The following is a 19,343-nucleotide window of genomic DNA, read 5'->3' on the forward strand; positions in this document are numbered from 1 at the left end:
CCCCCAAATTGACACATACAGTACTAACCCGTGGACCCCCATTGGAAAAGATACGCCAGGGACCCCCTTAAGAGATTTTTACGACTTTAGCAGTGATTTTCAACCATTTTACTTTCAAGGACCCCAGTTTGACATGCATTATAGGCTACGGACCCCCATTTAATGGCATTTCCATCTCAATTTAAATTGGAAAAATCTATGTTAATTTAACTCTGAGAGTGTACAAATGGAACCAAATGGACCTAACGATTTTTGTAACTCCCTTTTGCTACACTCCCTCTGCCAACCTGGGGAGAGCAACGGACTGACCTCATGCTTCCTTCTATGCATGAGGGGCAGGGACGTGCAGAGAATGTTAGAGAGGCAGGGGCTGAACTTTCTAAAAGGGCCTTTTGGTGAAAACATCGAAATCAGCAGACCTCCAAGCTCGACGCGTTCTGAGCTTGGAGGTCGGCTACTTTCGGTGCTTGCTACCACACTGAACTGTGGCGTAACGGCATGGATTTCTACACAGAGAGGGCAATTCTTTCAACATAAGATGCTGCATTCAAGTTCAGGAGAGTTTGGACAAGGCAATTCTCTTGAATGCTGCCTTCAGGTATGGCATGGAAAGAGGGGCATTTTGCATTTCTTTCACCATAGTAAAAACTGCATTCATGGTCTGGAGAGAGAGGACACTTTTTACAGACCGATAAAATATGCCTGATGAGGAGTCCAGGTTGCTTCTTATCACACTTTTTCCCTGCTTTAGATTGTTGACAGTTGACAGTTTTTGACTATGGTTTTTTGGTTATTCTACTGTTAAGCTTCGTACACACCGCCGGCGAATTGGCGAATAGCGAATTAGCGTATAATTCGCCTTTTGTTTAAAACCTTATAAAGTCAATGGAAGCATCCACACCAAACGCGAATTTAAAAAAAGCGAAAAGGCGTCTGTTTTTTATTCGCCCTTGTGTCGAATTTAGCGAACGTTCAAAGGCGAATTCCTCTCTCTCTCTGTATCAAAGTAAGCTCACTCTACCCTATTTCAAGAGAGAGAGAGAGAGAATGGTGGAGGGACCTTCACGTTACATTGAGGCCGAGGGGAACAGAGTTTTTCTCCTTTTCCGTCTCTCTCTCTGTGTGGCAGCGTGGCTGCTTCGAAAAAGTACTCGAATGTATTACTGGTAAAAGCATGGTATGTTTTAGGCTAATTTATAACTGCAAAAAGACTAATGTTTTAAAATAAATCGCTGGGTATTAAATACAAATGGATCCGAAGTGTAGTGGAGTAGAAGTAAAGTACTGGAAATTGGACACATCTACAAGTACAGGCTACTCAAGTAAATGTACTTTTAGTTACTTTCCACGAGCTGTTGCGGGGATCTGCCAGTATGCAGGGACACGGGCGGAGGAGGAACGGTAAACGCTCTGCCCCCCTGGCTTCCCCTCTCTCTCTCTCTCTGGCCAAATGCACTGCATGCAGACTCAGAGAGATGCGATATAATATGAAGAGTGCACTGTCTCGCAAATAGGGAGCGCGTGTACTATTTGTTTCCCTGGACCCTGTCTCCGTTCTACTCTCTCCTCTCTTCTCTTCTCTTCTCCTTTCTCCTGCGCCAGAGGCAGATAATCACCCCCTCGTTTTAGGCGAATTAAGCGAATATCATACGCATATTCGCGTCGCTTTTTGGTGTGTATAGAAAAAGGCGAATCGCGAATTCTTCGCCTTTTTCGTTCGCTTATTCACGTCGCTTTCGCTAATTCGCCGGTCTGTACAGAGCTTTAGACTGTTGATGGATCTGGTTCTGGATTTACCTATGATTCTAGATTACTATTTCAGTGCATTTGATGCAGATCTAAAGTTAAGATAAGTAAATAACCTTGTGATGTCCTTACCTATTCTATGTCACTCTGGATTAAGAGCGTCTGCTAAATGGTTAAACTGTAAATCGTGGATGCTTTAGCAGAAATGCAAATTCAAAGATATCGTTCGCTTAAAGACATTTTTAAATACTTTATCTTGAGTTTTCCTTTTGCACAAAGTAGTGCATTGCAAGATAGAGGGCGCCAGTTCCCTTTTAGTCACACCCTACCACTACTTCCTGTTCATCCACAGAGCATTGATTCTAGTCTGGCCTGGTGGTCAAGGCGCGTACCATATACTAGGCTATGATGCCTGCTGGCCTCGCCGGTTCGATTCCCGATCCGGACGACCTTTGCCACATGTCATTCCCCATCTCTCTCCCCATTACCTGTCAGTCTACTGTCCTATTGAATAAAGGCATAAAAAGCCCAAAAACAAATCTTTAAAAAAAAAGATGAGGCAGACAAATAAAATGTATTTTGACAAGTAATACAAGTTGAAAAAAGTGAAAAGAAAGTACTTTAATCTAATGGAGAAAACAACTAGAATCAATGCTCTGTGGATGAACAGGAAGTAGTGGTAGGGTGTGACTCAAAGGGATCTGGCACCCTCTATCTTGCAATGCACTACTTTGTGCAAAAGGAGAGTTCTCGTCTTTCAGGAGGAGGTGCAGTTGCGGACGTTATGCAGCAGGGGGTGTAGTAACCAGACTTTGCAGGAATAAGTCGTCTGGTTGGAGAGACTAAGTTTCATAGAACATAAAATTCGTTGAATTGTGGTTACATTTGTAACTCTCGCTCCCGTTTGGCACGACATTTTCATTTTACATCAACTTGTGTCTTCTCAGAGACCTTTTTTTGTCAACCTTCTCTGTAGCACGGCAGCGTAGCTTGCCGACTATATGAGATCTACAAGCTCATCTGGAAGTTAAAAAAACATGCAGGAGAAAAACCTGATAGCTTGTAGATCAGTTATCGTCAGGAAGCAACACGCACGTTCAACTAAAGTGTGTGTTTAAAAAAAAAAACACGCGTGTTGATTTTCTTTTTGTTTCTCCGTACTTCAAAAGTCCAGCTGTGAAGTACAGTTTGCGTTGTTTTTGTCTTGTGGTTGTAGATCTTTCACCGTTCAGCCGATATAAAAAGAGAACAAGTAATTTACAAGTGTCCGTTTTTCGTAATTTCTTTGCTCCTGAATTCCCTTAAAAAAGTAAAAGAAAAGAAAACTCCAGTTGGCGCCTCCTACTGGATGCCTCTGAAAAGACACATGGCGAAGACCATGGCGAACAGCTGTGGAGAGAGAGAGAAATACATTACAATATGATATGAATATATATATATATATATATATATATATATATATATATATATATATATATATATATATATATATAGACCATAGTGAACAGCTGTGGAGAGAGAGAGAAATACATTACAATATGATATGAATATATATATATATATATATATATATATATATATATATATAGACCATAGTGAACAGCTGTGGAGAGAGAGAGAAATACATTACAATATGTGACCGAACACAGCTGAGGGCTAGTCATTGATTTCTTTTTCATTTGAAAGCTGGGAATCATAGCTACAAAATGATATATTGGTTGTGAAGATTGACCCAACAGTTTTGTAGATATGGCTTATAGAGTTATGCCATGCAGAAATACTAGATCTGAGAAATTCAGCCTTTTAGATGAAATGTAACCTGCAAAATGTGAGGTTTCTCTTCACATTCATTTAAAAATTAGTCTTATTTACATGCAGAGTTAAGCTCTGGCGTTTAAGTGAAATGTAGCCTGATATTTATGAAATGCTTTTGTGCTTTTGTGGCTTTATCACATTTTAGAAGAAAAAAAAAATAATAATAATTTCAGGGCTGGTCTAAAGCTGTGCTTTCCGAAATGACTGCCCCTCTGGTATGCTGGGTCACATATGATATACAGACCATATTATGATATATAGACCATGGAGAACACCTGTGAAGAGAATGCATCAATGTGTAGAACAGTATACACATACAGTATAACAAATCAGAAATTTCCATTTGTAGAAAAAGACCCCACAAAAGCCCAAGGAATGTTTTTTGCCCATATATAGAGATTTCTGATGTCATCAATCCCAGTCCCTAACTGGACCAAGAGCCTGATTTAAGGCCCATTCCCACTGGGCCAGATAACAGATAAAAAAAATCTCTTTCTCCAGATATTTTTCCATTCAAAGTGGATGGTAGATACAGATAAAAAAAAATATCTACCACAGATATTTGCCACAAATACTTTTATCTGTGGCAAATATTTTTTTTATCTGTATCTACCATCCACTTTGAATGGAAAAATATCTGGAGAAAGAGATTTTTTAATCTGTTATTTGGCCCAGTGGGAATGGGCCTTTACTCTGATTTACATCCTACCTTCCCCAGAAATGTTAATATTAAAGGACCAGGTCACCTCTGGGACAACCAGATCTTATTTTATTGTTGTGTGGGACACGATCAACACAATCCTGAGTTATTTTTTTGTGTTCAATCTGTGTTTTTAGATATTTTAGTATTTCAGCCGATTTCAGCATGCTACAACTGGTCATATGATGCAAAATGCATCATATGACCAGTTGTAGCATGCTGAAATACTAACATATCTAAAAACACAGATTGAACACAAAAAATAATTCAGGATTGTGTTGATCGTGTCCCACACAACAATAAAATAAGATCTGGTTGTCCCAGAGGTGATGTATATGGATATATATATATTAATAAAGGATAAAATGAATAACATGTCCATATAAAGTATGGGCATTCCCAGACCTCTTATCTCCTTAACGTCACACAAAAGCATAAAAAGTAGCAGATCTGCAAGCTCAAAGCGTGGCACAAAGCCATGAGTTTCAAGCATGTAGATCTGCTACATCTTTTAGCGACGATATACGGCATTTAAATAAAACATTTAATTTACAATCCATCTTAAAAACAGACTGAATGATTCACAAAGATGTTCATCTCCATTTCTCTAAACACACTGAAAAGTGTCCTGTCACACCAACTCTCACCACTAGATGGAGTGATTGTGCTAAAAAAAAAAGGTGCATCCACTTTACACTCATGCTACCAGCATTTAGAGGCAGAAAGTTCACCAAATACCCTCACAAAGGTTGAATAATAAATAATACATAAATACAAAAGAATGATGGATACATTATTTTAGTTCATCAAATACCTCCACCCGGGTTTGATAATAATATTAAACAAATTATGAATACACAATTTAGTTCAACAAATGCACTCACACGGGTTTAGTAATAGTTAATAAAGAAAACAAATGATGCAAGTATACATGTTTCAACATGTTTACACACAACATATGGATATATTTAATTAATGTAACCTCTATTACACTGTTTCCCAAACACCGGGTCGCCAACACATTTGTGTGGGTCCCTTCATTTTTTTTAAATTTTTTTTAACTATTATATTATTGTTCAAAATATTTTCAAAAAACATTCCCCAAAAAAGGAGAGGTTTTTCAGGAATTAAAAACAAACTTCTGTTATTTTTTCAGTGATTTCATGAAGAAATAAAAGAAAAGGCAATGAAATTCTATCTATTCGATCTATAGAACACATGGATGGTTCTACTGTACGTACCTCTATAGTCAGTACCTCTACCAGGTGTACATTAGAGTAGATCTATAGAACACATGGATGGTTCTATGTACCTCTATGGTCAGTACCTCTATCAGGTGTACATTACAGCAGATCTATAGAACATACGTACCTCTATGGTCAGTACCTCTATCAGGTGTACATTAGAGTAGATCTATAGAACATACGTACCTCTATGGTCAGTACCTCTACCAGGTGTACATTACAGTAGATCTATAGAACATACGTACCTCTATGGTCAGCACCACGATGGCCAGCGCTCCGGCCACATAGATGTAGAGCTCAAAGTAATCCACCACCGCTGAGTAGCAGCCCTGTGGGGGACAAAGATAGTATTTATTATTTAATAAGGCAGCAGATAGGGTCTCGCCTCACTCAGCTACTGTATATAGATTGTTCTCAGCACCCAAGTCGTGAGGGAACCAACCAGGGCTCAGTATGCAAATGTAGGGCGGGCGTATCACCTTTACGATACTCTGATTGGTTGTAGGGGAGGGTGTTTCACCTTTGCTGTTTCCACTACACTGCGTCTGTATCGTTTCACTTTTTTTTGTCACGTTCGACTATTTGTTTTTAATGGCTGAGAACCAGACTATATCCACGCAGTATGATATTGCTTGATAGTGATTAACCCTTTTGGCTATCCAAAAGTAGCTGATATACAAGCTCATAGCGTGTCATTTTGCGACATGCTATCTTTCCCACACTACAACAGGCGTTACTGGTCTATTCTGCCCTTTCGCAGAGAAGGACACTTGTCCATACAAGAGGTCCATAGGGGCGGCATTGGCTCAGGGGTAGAGAAGCCGTCATTAGAACATGGAGGGTTCCCAGTTCGATCCCAGGCTCCCCCAGAGTTAGTGTTGAAGAGTCCTTGAGCAAGACTCTGAACCCCTAGTTGATCCCAGTGAGAAGGTTGGTGCCTTGCATGGTTTCCTCTGACATCGGTGTATGAATGTGTGTGTGTGGGTGAATGTAATGCACAATCTATCTATGTAAAGCGCCTTGGATAAAGGCGCCATACAAATGCACCATTTACTATACCATATGCTGCTATAGTAGTAATGTCTACATTAAGACCATTTAATTTATCAGATGCTCTTATCAAGAGCGACAGGAATTGTCTAAGTTTCAATGATGTATGGTGGGTGTTTTTATTTCTAAAACAGCTAGTTCCATTCCTCGATTCTGATTGGCTGGTTTCCCTTTAATTGCTGTGGTATATGAGACTATAATCCACACAGCTAATCAGTTTATATCAAGCCCAGGTGAGTTATTTCTTTCCACAGAGTTCCACAGTGCACCAATTATCTGCACCTGTGTTGTTGGCAGAAAAGCTAGGAACTACTTTCTTGCAGACCTTGTAGTGAATTATTAGTGAAATAGAACAGCTTCATTCATTTGTTCCCAAATCATAACAAGGAAGTAACAGGAAGAAGGTGCCACGTAGTGCTTGTAATATTCCACCACTAGTGACTTATATCATAGTATCACAGTATGATTACATTCAGGGCATTCAAAGTTATTATGACCTTTAATCAGTTTGCCTGAACCTACAGTATGCGACCAAAATGTGGTCTCTTACTGTACGTTCAGTTCATATATATATCTTATATGGTCATATGAGACTCATACACAAACATAGAATTATGTATAATAATTCATATCTAACAATGTCTGTCCATGTTGACATATTGTAACCGTTTTAGAAAATCAATAAGCCACGCGAGGCATGTGGTTACCAGTATTTTATAACGGCTGAGGGGGTTGGAGACACTCGGCTTCACCTCATGTCTCACCACGCCTCTCAACCGTTATAAAATACCAGGTAACCAAATGCCTCTTGTGGCTTATTACTTCAATATAAATAATGTATTTTCTTTTTTTCTTTTCTTTTTATTTTTTTTTATTTCTTTTTTTCAGTTTGAATGAAGGTCTCGTCGAAATGCTGGAAGACAGTTGGTCCTCACAATTATATCAAGAGAGACAGACAGACAGACAGACAGACAGACAGACAGCAAGGCAGACATACAGACAGTTGTTATATGTTTAAGTAGGCTGAATAGAAAAAAACAGGTGCATTTCAGTGTCAGACACTGAAATGTTCTGGATTTTCTCTCTCTCGCACACACGTTCGCACACACACACACACACACACGCGCACACACACACACACACGCGCACACACACACACACACACACACACACACACACACACACACACACACACACACACACACACACACACACACACACACACACACACACACACACACACACACACACACACACACACACACGTACGTGACAGCTGAAGCATGGAGAGATGCACTAATCAGCTGTGGAGTCAGCCAGAGTTCCTTCTGTGTGTCAGACACAGAGAGAGAGAGAGAGAGAGAGAGAGAGACCCAGAGGAAAGCAGAATCCATGATTGAGCCCTCATCTATTGCTCTTTTGTTTCTCAAGCCACAAATGAGATCAAGGTGATACAAAAAGGAGATCTCAGGTATTGCTCCTGTTTCTCCTCTATTTCTGGGGAGCAACATGCCTCAGATGGAAGCTCTGATGAGCTATACAGGAGAGCTCAATAATGTCTCAAATATTGCTCAATTCATCTGGATTGTTGCGTCTCAAACTTAGCTCCAAGTGATATAAAAAATAGCTTTCAATATAATCTCATTTAAAGCTCAATTAAGGCTTTTTGTTACATCTCAGGTCTGTCTCAGAATGACCACTGTTGAGCTGTAAAAGAGCTCTCAAGATTATCTCATTTAAGTCACATTAAAGACTCAGATTGGCCAGTATATAGCTATAAACGATGCAGTCTTCAATCATTCTCATTTGATCATGCATTTGTGTTTAATGCTCATTTTAATTCACTTGCTTTATTTATAGCATATTCAGAAAATGTCTTAAGTATATATCATTCTAGCTAGTACAAGCTCTCGAATGATACCAACAATTAGATAAATTATGTCTCAATTTTATCACATACAGAACCAATCTCATGCCAATTTAAGAATGTTAAAAGCAATGTATCAGATAGTTTATTAAGATAAAGTATAGAACTTACAGAAACGTTATCTAATGAAAACTAAGGGTCTGCATCAATAGAATGCTAATTTGGGGGATAACCATTATAAGTTAGTTACATTTTAAGATATTAATACTACTACATGAGTTTCAACAATTTATGCAGCATGACTAAAACTTCAACTTTGCCCTACATTTGTCACATGCCTTTTATAGCGCCACCAGCAGGCCGACTTACGTAATACATATTTTCTTATATTACTCCTTCAAATTTCACACAAATCGCTAGTCATGTGATCAAGACTGATCAGTTAGATCTTTCTTAGTCTTATCCCGTCACGTAAAAATGCTTTAGTCGATTTCTAACCCTTCTAAAAGAGCTAGCTCGGGTTCTAGGGGACGCACAGACACATGGCAAAAAGATTCTTGATCAGCTCGCTGAGACGAACACGTTGATGTATGACCCCTAGAGGGCTAACCCTAATTCTAACTTTAGGGGCCGTTCTCTCGGCACAGGAGTGTCGTATAGAGGAGTTACACACACACACACACACACACACACACACACATACACATGTTTGTCTCTGCGAGCTGAACACGCCAGTATAAGGTTCATCCCACACAGACACTCCTGTGAGGAGATAGCTTTCTCTGGCCTGGCATTCAATGTGCTCTAACGTTTATAGACTCTATGACCCTTAGTCAAATTGGAGATCCCAGGGAAGAAAGGTCGTAGGAGGATAACCAAGACATCCACACGTTCGTCTCGGAGAGCTCTACAACATATCTCGGAACCAAGGTCTGATGTCGCATCGTCTTTGACTTATAACGCGAAATAGCTGACCCTAGGGTTAGCTATTTCGTGTTATAAGTCCGAAACCATCATGTGTCAAGGGCGCATCTTTTAGTATGTTGAATAGCTCACCGAGACGAACACGTGGAGGTGTGTTTTATTTCTGTGCGACATTCCTAGGATTAAACTAGGGTTAGCCTCCTTTGAATTACTATAAAATCACGATAGGATATTAGGGTTACTGAATGTCGACCTGAGGCTTAAAATGACATGCAGACATGAGAAAAAAATATATCGGAGCACCTACCAACTCGTAATACCCAAAACACACCAGGAAGTGGCAGTTTTGAGACACTTCCTGTTTGCGCATTGGAATAAAACCTGCATATTCTGACTCAGCGCATGTGATTTAGGGGGGGTAGCCAGAATCCTGGAGCAGAACAATACCAGTAAGACTCCCTAACCAGGAGATAAGCACATGTATGATCGGCTACTTTTGACTTTTTGGCAGTGGCGCCAGGGGGTCCCTGGGGGTCCCTGGAGCTCCAGGGGTCTCTGGAGGGGTGGAGCTTGTGGATTGGCAGGCAAGGAGTGTGTGTGCAAAGTTTGGCATGGATAGGGGCAACGGTTGTGGAGAAGGGCAAAAGTGTGGTGTGCCGTGATGTGGACGGACGGACGGACAGACGGACAGACGGACAGGCAGACAGACTGCCAGTGAAGGTTTTGATAGTAACTGCGACCTAACGGTCGCAAAAATGGCCTCTCAAAAATGTTACCAATGCCATTGTAAGCTTGTAGATCTGCTCTTTTCAAAGATTCTGCATAATGAGTACTTTCTACTTTTGCACTTTAAATACATTTTCATACCAACAGTTTTGTACTTTAAGTAAATTTAGAATGATTTGTTACAGAGTATTTCTACATGCAGTATTGACAAAAATAGTATTTTTTCCAATGATGTATAGGCCTAACACTTTATAGTATGTTTATTATAATTATAATAGTTATAACTGAGATACCTTGTAGGGTAGGGAAGGGGGCTACAACATATATTGTATATTTATGTATAAAATTGTGTAAAATCACATTGTGCATTCAATACTGCTATAATAATAATGCTATTAAAATATATATTTTTTCTTTTTTTTCTTTCTTAAAATAAATTATATATTTATATATATCCTATATATTCCCCCCCCCCCCTTTTTTAGGGGACCCCCTGCAGTATCCCCGCGGACCCCCTAGGGGTCGCGGACCCCCTGTTGAAGACCCCTGATCTGATCTGATCCTAATCTTTAGATAAGTGTACAGTAGTTCATGAAAAACAATGCATTATTGCTTCAGCAGCAGTCAGTCAAAGGGTTAATTGCCCAAACAACAACTGGGAAGGATGAGAACAGTGACATCACATATTGCTTTGATCTAGCAGGAAACAGAGCTCTGTAGGAGGCGGGGCATATCCTTATTATTATACTTTCTCAGAGGAAACATTTGCTGCTCATTTGCTGCTCATCTATTGCTCCTCAAGACAGAGAGGAGCTATTGGAACGACTTGGAACTGGTTTGAACCAGTCTGGGCTGGCTGCCATTTTGAACCTCAGTCAGTCAGTGCTGAAGAGAAGAACAACCAGGAGTTATATGCTCTCATGGACTTTATCCTTTTTAGGTAGGTGAAACAACATAGCCACTGGATAAAGTAACCTACATGTACTGTATGTTACTTAAGAATGTTGTCTGCAGTGTTTTTGTACAAAGTGTGTATTTTTCTGAAAGGTTCATCCAACCAGTACAACTAAGCTAATGCTAACGCTAGCTAATGCTAACACTAGCTGATGCTAACGTTTTTACAGTAGTCTACATCCTAATGGAACTGAATGTTCAAAATGTGTAAGATAAGCTTCCCTTTTGATAGAAGTGGACGTTTTTTTATTTTGTATTAACAGAAGGTGCTTTGCTGTGTGTACACAACAGGCTGTGTACACAACAGCCTGTTGTGTGGTATTGTGGCTAACAGAGCCAAAGTTAGCTAGCAGCTGTTCAATACGGTGTGTGTGTGTGTGTGTGTGTGTGTGTGTGTGTGTGTGTGTGTGTGTGTGTGTGTGTGTGTGTGTGTTATTTGTGGCTAATGTTAGCTAGCAATGGTAGTAGAGTATACAAATGGAACCAAATTAACCCTAACAGGTCCATCTGGTTCCATTTGTACAGTTCTAGGGGAGTTATGGATGATGGGGGATCATGTCCATATGCATACTAAAAACAGGGGGTCCTTTAAATAAAAAAACAGTTTGAGAACCAGTTCTTAACTAGAAATACTGTTCATACAAAACAGTGTGGGCTCATATGGGCACAAATATATACCCCTGTGCCCTTAGCCTCATTGGCTAAGGGCCCTGCCTTTGTACTGTTGGTATTTTTTATTTATTTTATATTTTTGAGGAGAATATCCTTGGTCTATCCTATGAAGTTTTGGTATAATATACTGGTCTCAAGCCCACTTGTTATTTATATCCTGTGGCACTTGTTGGTGGTGATGTCACCAAGAACACTGCTTCTCATAATTAATGTAATCAGTGATCCTGTTGACTGTTAACCACTTAAGCCCCCCAAATAATCATATTTGAACTGGGGACCCCCCAAAATAGTCATATTTGAACTGGGGACCCTCCACCCTGACAAGCACTTGGAATGCAGTGAGCTTGTAGATCTGTTATTTTCACAATTGTTGCCTCTTATATCATTTGACAATTTGGGCAACGTTTGACCAGTTTTTATATAATTTGTTTACTTTTAATGTTATAACGGTCTTTTCTTTCCTTTGTTCCCCTGTTCTTTTGAGGTATTAGAAATGTGGTTCTCAACCTTTGGGTCGGGACCCCCAGGGGCGTCCCTAAATTATTTTGGGGGGTCCCCTGATGATTGGCTAATCATTGTTTTCTCAACAGTAAACAAACCAACAAACTTTAAGTGTATAGAGGGTATTTGCACATTTCTAAAGTGACAATTTAAGGACTTTTTAATACCTCTAAAATGACAGACTAAACATTGGGCCAAATGATCAAATATTAGACTCAGAGATTGTGAAAATAGAAGATCTACATGCTCACAAAGCCTCGCAATGCGAGGCGTTGTGAGCATGTAGATCTGCTAGACTTTCACAATAGAACAGTGTTATACAAAATGTACTGTCCCAACTCTTAGTGCTCGTCAGGGTGGGGGGTCCCCAGTTAAAATATGATTATTTTTGGGGTTGCGGCCTGAAAAGTTTGAGAACAACTGCAGTACGTGACAGCAGAGTTAGTACCAGACGCTAAATAAGTAGGCTACTGGCAGCAGTGCGCAAAAGCACTTCATGTTGTTTGATCCGGCACGCAATATTTATTTATAATATCTCTTTTACATTACTCTTAACACAAATGATCCCCTCTTGCTAATCACATGTTATTATAATCACTCCTGTTATGTCAACATGCTAGATTCAGTGAGGCTCACTGAAACTAGCCTTTCTCAGCTCCAGTGCAGACAATGGGGACTGATGACACCACCATTTTGCAGCCGTGTCCTGCCCAAAGGAACAGAGCTGACCTGACTCATCTCGCTCAGGTAAGATTTGCAGATGACTGTTTGAAATGGAGATCAAGATGGTGATTCTGATAAAGGGGGCAGCAGGGGGGTAAATGGCAAAGTACAATTGCGGAGAAGTATGGGGGGCATGGTTTACATTTGTGCTACTGTAAATATATTTGGCCACCAAATCCCTGTCCCCCCCTTTTCCCCCCTCCCACTTAGATGATTGAAAACATTCTGATGGCCAAACCTGGAGGAGAGAGGATCATTACAGAGTGTCAGAATCCCCTGTCAAAACCCAGTGTTGTGAGGCCATCGCACTGATGAACCATACAACTGATGAAGCAATCGTCGAGGAGAAGATGAAACACACCTTCACCCATCGCCAAGCAATGGTTCATGACCCAGTGAAGTCCTCTGAAATATTCACCACCTTTCCAAGATTTCTTGACATTGCGGGAATGGTATGTATTGCCTTAAAGTCGAACTGAAATGAAAATCAAACCTCGGTTCGAAGTGGAGCGGTGAATTTGAGCAGTTCCAGGTAAATATATATATATATATAATTGAACTCAAGTGTCCATGGCATGAGTAATCAATTTGAAAAAAGTCAACTCAATCTGAGTTCCCAGAGGTAATTTCTTCCGCCACTAGGTGGCGAAAACAGTTCAAACTCAACCAGATAGTTGTGGGACACTGGACACACTTGTGGGACACTGGACACACATTGCTGCTCATAGCGGAGCTGTGCTTCACACCGCTCCAAAAATGACTTTAAACAGATCACAGCCCTGGTCATAAGGTGAACCTATTAAAAATGTATGCCATGTTGTCGTCTGTATTCCATCTTGTCTGCAGATGGAGCAGAATTTCAGTCTGATGTTTGGTGATGACATCGCTGCATCGCTGCCCCTTTTCCAAGTTCCTGGAAAAGGGGCCTACTCGCTACAGGCAGAAAGTCCTTGAACAAAGCCATGGCCTCACCCAGACAGGCGACCTTGAAGATCTGCTTCATAAAGCTGAATCCCAACAGGACAACTGGAAAATGGTATGCTGGAATTAAATGACTAATACTAATGGAAGAGGGAATTGGTTTCGAAACCAAAATGAAGAGATTTTAGTAAAAATGTCTGGTTTTTTTTCTCTCCCTTGTATTTTCAGGATGGGACAGTGAGATGTCCTCCATCTTGCCTTATCCACCTCATGCCACCCTCACCTCAAGGCCGCAACAAGAGACCAGGGAAGCTCTCAGCCCGACAAGCCATTGACCACCTTGTGAAGTTCATCTAGCTAAGGTTATAGTTCAATTAAAGTTTAAGATGGCTCACTGTTCTGTCCCTAATAGTCACCCTTAAAACTATACTTTTGTGAAATCATGCGATAACCATGCTCATCTGTAATCAGCGACTGCCCTGTGATAATTGTCTGCTTTCGCCCCCCACAGATCTATCCCCATCAGCCTGAGATACACCGATATGAATATGTTTATTTATTTTACATTTAGCAGAATAAAGATAAGGCAGAATGTTGTTGGTTGCATTTTGTGGCAAGAAGTGATTCTGGTGGCTATCTCATAAAGTTGGGGCTCTAAACTGCAAACATATTAATTGTAATAACATGACTAATGAAGTTCTCTTGTCACAGACTGGGACCAGTGTCGAGGGGCATCTGGACAGCATCACGAGAGTCGTCAACCCTATCTACTGGCTGTGGGGACCCAGAGGTGTACCATACACAAATACTTCATTGTGATTGACAAACGTGCAATCCCGTGTAAGTCACCAGACTCCCTTGCCTCTTTCGACACGCTTTTTAAAAATCATTTCGTCTTCGCTACCTCGTACAACCGGGATCTGGCTAATGTCTACCACTTCTTGCAAAGTGCTGTTTACCAGATAGATGCTGCTACCACCAAGGTCAATCCCAGGGTCAAATAAATGAGAGCTCGGATGCTGCACTGATTATTATTTTTATTTTGTTTTTATTTATTTAATACTTTTGAGATTATATTGTCTCCTACCGGTTGGGTCCCCTACCAGAGACTCCCGGCTCTTGATTCTGCACTGATTTCTGATACTTTTGAGATGGTTTTGAGGGTTCTGATGCTAAACTGAGAAGATTTATTTTGAGGGCTCTGATGCTGCACTGAATTTTAATACTGAAAAGTATATTATTATCTGAGTGCTCTGATGATGCACTGATTTGATACTGAGATGTTTTGTTTTATTTGTAAAGTCCCTCAGGCCAATGCCAACTCACTAACAACGCACTTGAAGTTAATCCACAGACTTTGTTCAGGAAAGACACTTTGTCTTAAATGCGGTCAGCCTGGTTGTTCTAATTTCTTTGGTACTTTATCTTAACTCATTCCCCGCCTCCCCCGATAGTCCCGAGAAATTTTAAATGTCGTTCCCCGCCAGGCCCGATAGTCCCGAGAATTTGCTTTTATATAATGTAATGTTTAATTACACTTTTCTCCAGCCCGTGACAAAATTTGAGCCTTCTGTCTCACACATATCACACATCAAAGTAAGTGTGTTTGAAAAAAAGACTGTAATAATGTATAAATTGCAATACAAATGTATAAATCTCCCCAACCACAGTTAATTGGCAAAAGACACATTTGAGCTCAAAAGGCTGGCTGCCGGAAAAAAAAAGAGAAGAAAAAAAAGTGTGAGAACAGCTGTGTGTGTGTGTGTGTGTGTGTGTGTGTGTGTGTGTGTGTGTGTGTGTGTGTGTGTGTGTGTGTGTGTGTGTGTGCTTCCCTCCACTGTATCTCTGTTTCAGTGGTCCCTGTTGGACCCCCTGATGGTGTTCAGTCCCATAAAAAACAGTGCTATAGTGAGATCTGCCTCTGCCTCTCTCTCTCTCTCTCTCAAGACACAAAACACACAATTATCGCCAATTTGCCATATAAATGCTTCTAAAACGTACCTGATAATGATGATGGTTGATTTGAATCCACACCCATATATCCAGGCTATAATATTAGTTTTATAATGGTATTTAGTCCACAAACAAGCCATGATCGCCTTTGCAAAGGTGGGGGTCCCTGGTCGCCTTTCTAACAACCAATAAGGGGTCCGCGGGTCCAACGCTTCGCCGACCTCCGCAGAGCAGTGCAGAGTTACATAACATTGTAAAATCAATCAATAAGCCGATCATTTGTTACATAAAGTTCATATGATCCAGTTGCAGGGACAAGTGGTCCCTGTCGATGGGGTCTCACAAAGGGGTCCCTGGTCTCCAGCCAACACTTAGGGAACCAGGTGGGGGACTGGGGGTCCCTGGCCCACGCTCCACCAAAACAAGCGATCAACTACAGCCAACAAGCGATAGATCAACCAACAGCCTCGCCTCGTTAGCAAAATGCGTCTGCCCTGCTCTTGCAGGGCAGTGCAGAGGATTTTTTTGGGGCAGGGGGAGACATTTTTCTAACATGTCCCAGAATGTGAAAATAGCAGATCTACAAGCTCTACAAGCTCTCAATGTGTCACAGAGCGATGTGTTGAGCTTGTAGAGCTTGTAGATCTGCTATTTTCACATTCTAGCACATGTTAGAAAAAAGACTCATGCCCCCTTTGATGTCTATTTGTGTGTGTGCACCTGTACAGACCCAAAAACAGCTGAGACCAAAGCAGACATACAGAGACAGAGAGAACGCGCCCCCAAGTGGGGGCTCACACAAATACTCACACAAATACTGCAAAACAGTATGTGAAATTGCTGAGTTTTATGGTCAGACATAGCCAATAAAAATATTTTTCTCTGCATTTTTCTAAACAGAAAATTCTAAAAAAAAATCCTATTACATAATTACATTAGTACACTTATCTGATAATGCCTGAAGCCATAAAGACAAATATCAAGTGAGTTATTCGCTTGAAAATAGATTTTTCACAAAAAGGTCAATAACTCCAGTTTTTTCAATTATAGCTGGATTTTGGTCAAAAATGGCTATTTTGAGATGGCTGCAACTATAGAAAAAAAAGCTTTTTATTTTATTTTTTTATTTTTTGGTGAGACTAGAGGTGGTCTTGTTTCATTTCAGGTACTGTATGACACAAAATACAGAATACAGAATTTAGGAAAAATGTCAATATAAAAAAAATATATAAATTTTTTCATTAAACAAAATGGCAGGGGAGCCAAACAGTCAATGTTAAAATGGCGGCCAATGTGTTAATAAAGCACACAAACCTTGTGATTATCCTGTTGAAAGCCCCTCTAAAACTGAAGGTTTAGCTGGAAGTTTTGTTGATGACTTTACATCAAACAGTGCCCCTTCTGGGTCCTTCTTAATAAGAGTCTTGTAGATAGCTGCGCTGCAACAGTCGCTGAACAGTGGCAGGTGTAGGCCGAAACGATCATTAACTCTTTGGTTATTTCAATGGAAGAGATTGTGTCTCAGGGTTTAATGTAACATTGTATCTTTTATTTTCCCCCACTGACTGAGAGAAGGTTCGAACGACATCACTGGCGTGGGGAAAACATGTTGACTGTGCTTATATAGCTAATTTCATCTTCCCTGTCTGCAGACTATGTCTTACGGTATGGCACCGAAGCTGGATGGAAGGCGGTGTCCGTGGAAACACTGGTCGCACAACGCAGAGGCGATTCACAGGAAGGGTAAGAACAGCCTGCTCTTCCTGAGAAGACGGGATCGTTTGGCGTGTGCAACAGGATGCTACAGATGTTCTACCAATCTGGTATGGCAAGTGGAGCAGTTTTCTTTGGAATAACGTGCTGGGGAGGAACAACTGAGCGGGTGACACCTTCAACCTCAACAGACTGGTGAGGAAGGCGGACACCGTTGTTGGGTTCTCCTTGCAGGGGTGGAGGAATTGGCCAGGGTGCAGGAAACTTAATACAATCTTTAAGAACTCCCACCCGAGATCCTCGGATACTGGAGTAAGAGACAGAGGAACAGATAGATTCATCTACCCAGGACGGAGACGTGAGAGACTGGCAGTCCTTCGTGAATGTTGTCCTCACATTATACAATGAAACACAACGGTCGTTTGGTAAGGACAACTGTAACTTATAACTGGAATAGTTATCACTGACTGTTTGTTCCTGTCCGGTTTTGCTGGGAGTACATGTCACTTCTGCTTTTTGCACTGACCAATGGGCACTTTGCACTCTTAAGTGAACTTTTAAGCTGTGCGCATTTAATTAGTTAAGTATTATTGCATGTGTTTTTTTTTTGCATGTATTTGACTTAAGTAGCAGTGACTGTTTTGGTCACATTGATTTGATTAGGGTCACTTTCTTGTTTGGCACTGCATTCATGAGTAGTAAGGGGAGGAACTGTGATGTTTGTTTTTATTTTATTTGGAATAAAAGACCACTTTGGTCGTAGTTTGGGTTGTTGTATAACTAAAATGTATTGTTTTCTTGGCCACCTTAGAGTTACATCATGGCAAACCCAAACCTTTTCCAAAGTAGTCTTTTAAAAGACTACTGTTAAAAGCACTTCATCTTCAGCCACCTTACAGAAAATAAAGTTTTATTGAAGGAAATTAAATAAAGTTTTATTGAAGGAAATTATTGTATTGTTTTTATATCAAAATATCTGCATGTATACTGTATCTCATTTACAGCTCCAAGTGAGAAAAAAAGGTTCTGGGTAATTAAATCTCAATTATTGCTCATTAATGGCTCAAAGTAAGAATCTTGGGTCACAGTTAAGAGACTTAAATGAGCCATCAGAGAGCTCTCACCTATGTCTCATTTATTGCTCCTATCATCTCAAATAAAGCTACTCAATTATTTCTCATATTTGGCTCAATATGAGAGTAATATAGGATACACTAATGAGTCAATAGAGAGTGCTCCCCTACATCTCGTCTCTCACTCCCTGTAATCTCAGAATAAGATACTCAAATTCTTCTCAAACATGGCTCCAAATGAGAAGCTCCTTAAAGATCCTAAAGCACCTTTAGGATCTACAAGGAGCTTCAAGGAGAGCAATATCTGATCTTCTAATGAAGCACACATGAGAAACAAAAGTGTGGCTCCCTTACGTCTCATGAGCAACTGAAAAGCTTTAAATGAGAAGCAGATTTTTCCTCTGGGGAGAGAGAGAGACAGAGACAGACACAGAGAGAGAGAGAGACAGAGAGAGAGAGAGAGAGAGAGAGAGAGAGAGAGAGAGAGAGAGAGACAGAGAGAGAGAGAGAGAGAGAGAGAGAGAGAGAGAGAGAGAGACAGAGAGAGAGACAGAGAGACACAGAGAGAGAGAGAGAGAGAGAGAGAGAGAGACAGAGACAGAGACAGAGAGAGAGAGAGAGAGAGAGAGAGAGAGAGAGAGAGCGTGTCACCTAGCTGTCACCTAGTAGCTGTCTCTGCTGCTCTCATTATGAGTGCAGGGGTGTCACACCACATCCTGGGCCCTTCACTGCGGGCCCCCCATGAATGTTCTTCATAGGGA

At 40.7% G+C, this 19,343-nt stretch overlaps 1 long non-coding RNA gene and 1 pseudogene across 2 annotated transcripts in view; one reads left to right on the forward strand and one right to left on the reverse strand.

The window, feature by feature from the left end:
* Positions 1-266: 266 nt before the first annotated feature.
* LOC308293661 (tetraspanin-18B-like) overlaps positions 267-19,343 on the reverse strand; it is an 85,724-nt pseudogene continuing 66,647 nt past the window's right edge. Inside the window, exons 14-15 of the transcript XR_013963360.1 lie at positions 5,751-5,834; positions 267-3,135 (exon numbers count right to left, since the gene is read on the reverse strand). The product of XR_013963360.1 is annotated as a tetraspanin-18B-like (transcript). The remainder of the gene's footprint in view (positions 3,136-5,750; positions 5,835-19,343) is intronic.
* On the forward strand, positions 11,853-14,200 carry LOC308294055. Its single transcript, XR_013962517.1, has 3 exons — positions 11,853-13,374; positions 13,769-13,958; positions 14,072-14,200. It is a non-coding gene; the product is annotated as an uncharacterized lncRNA (long non-coding RNA).

The sequence above is a fragment of the Nannobrachium achirus genome (genome assembly GCF_963921795.1).
Source record: "Nannobrachium achirus genome assembly, chromosome: 11".
NCBI classification, from domain to species: Eukaryota; Metazoa; Chordata; class Actinopteri; order Myctophiformes; family Myctophidae; genus Nannobrachium; species Nannobrachium achirus.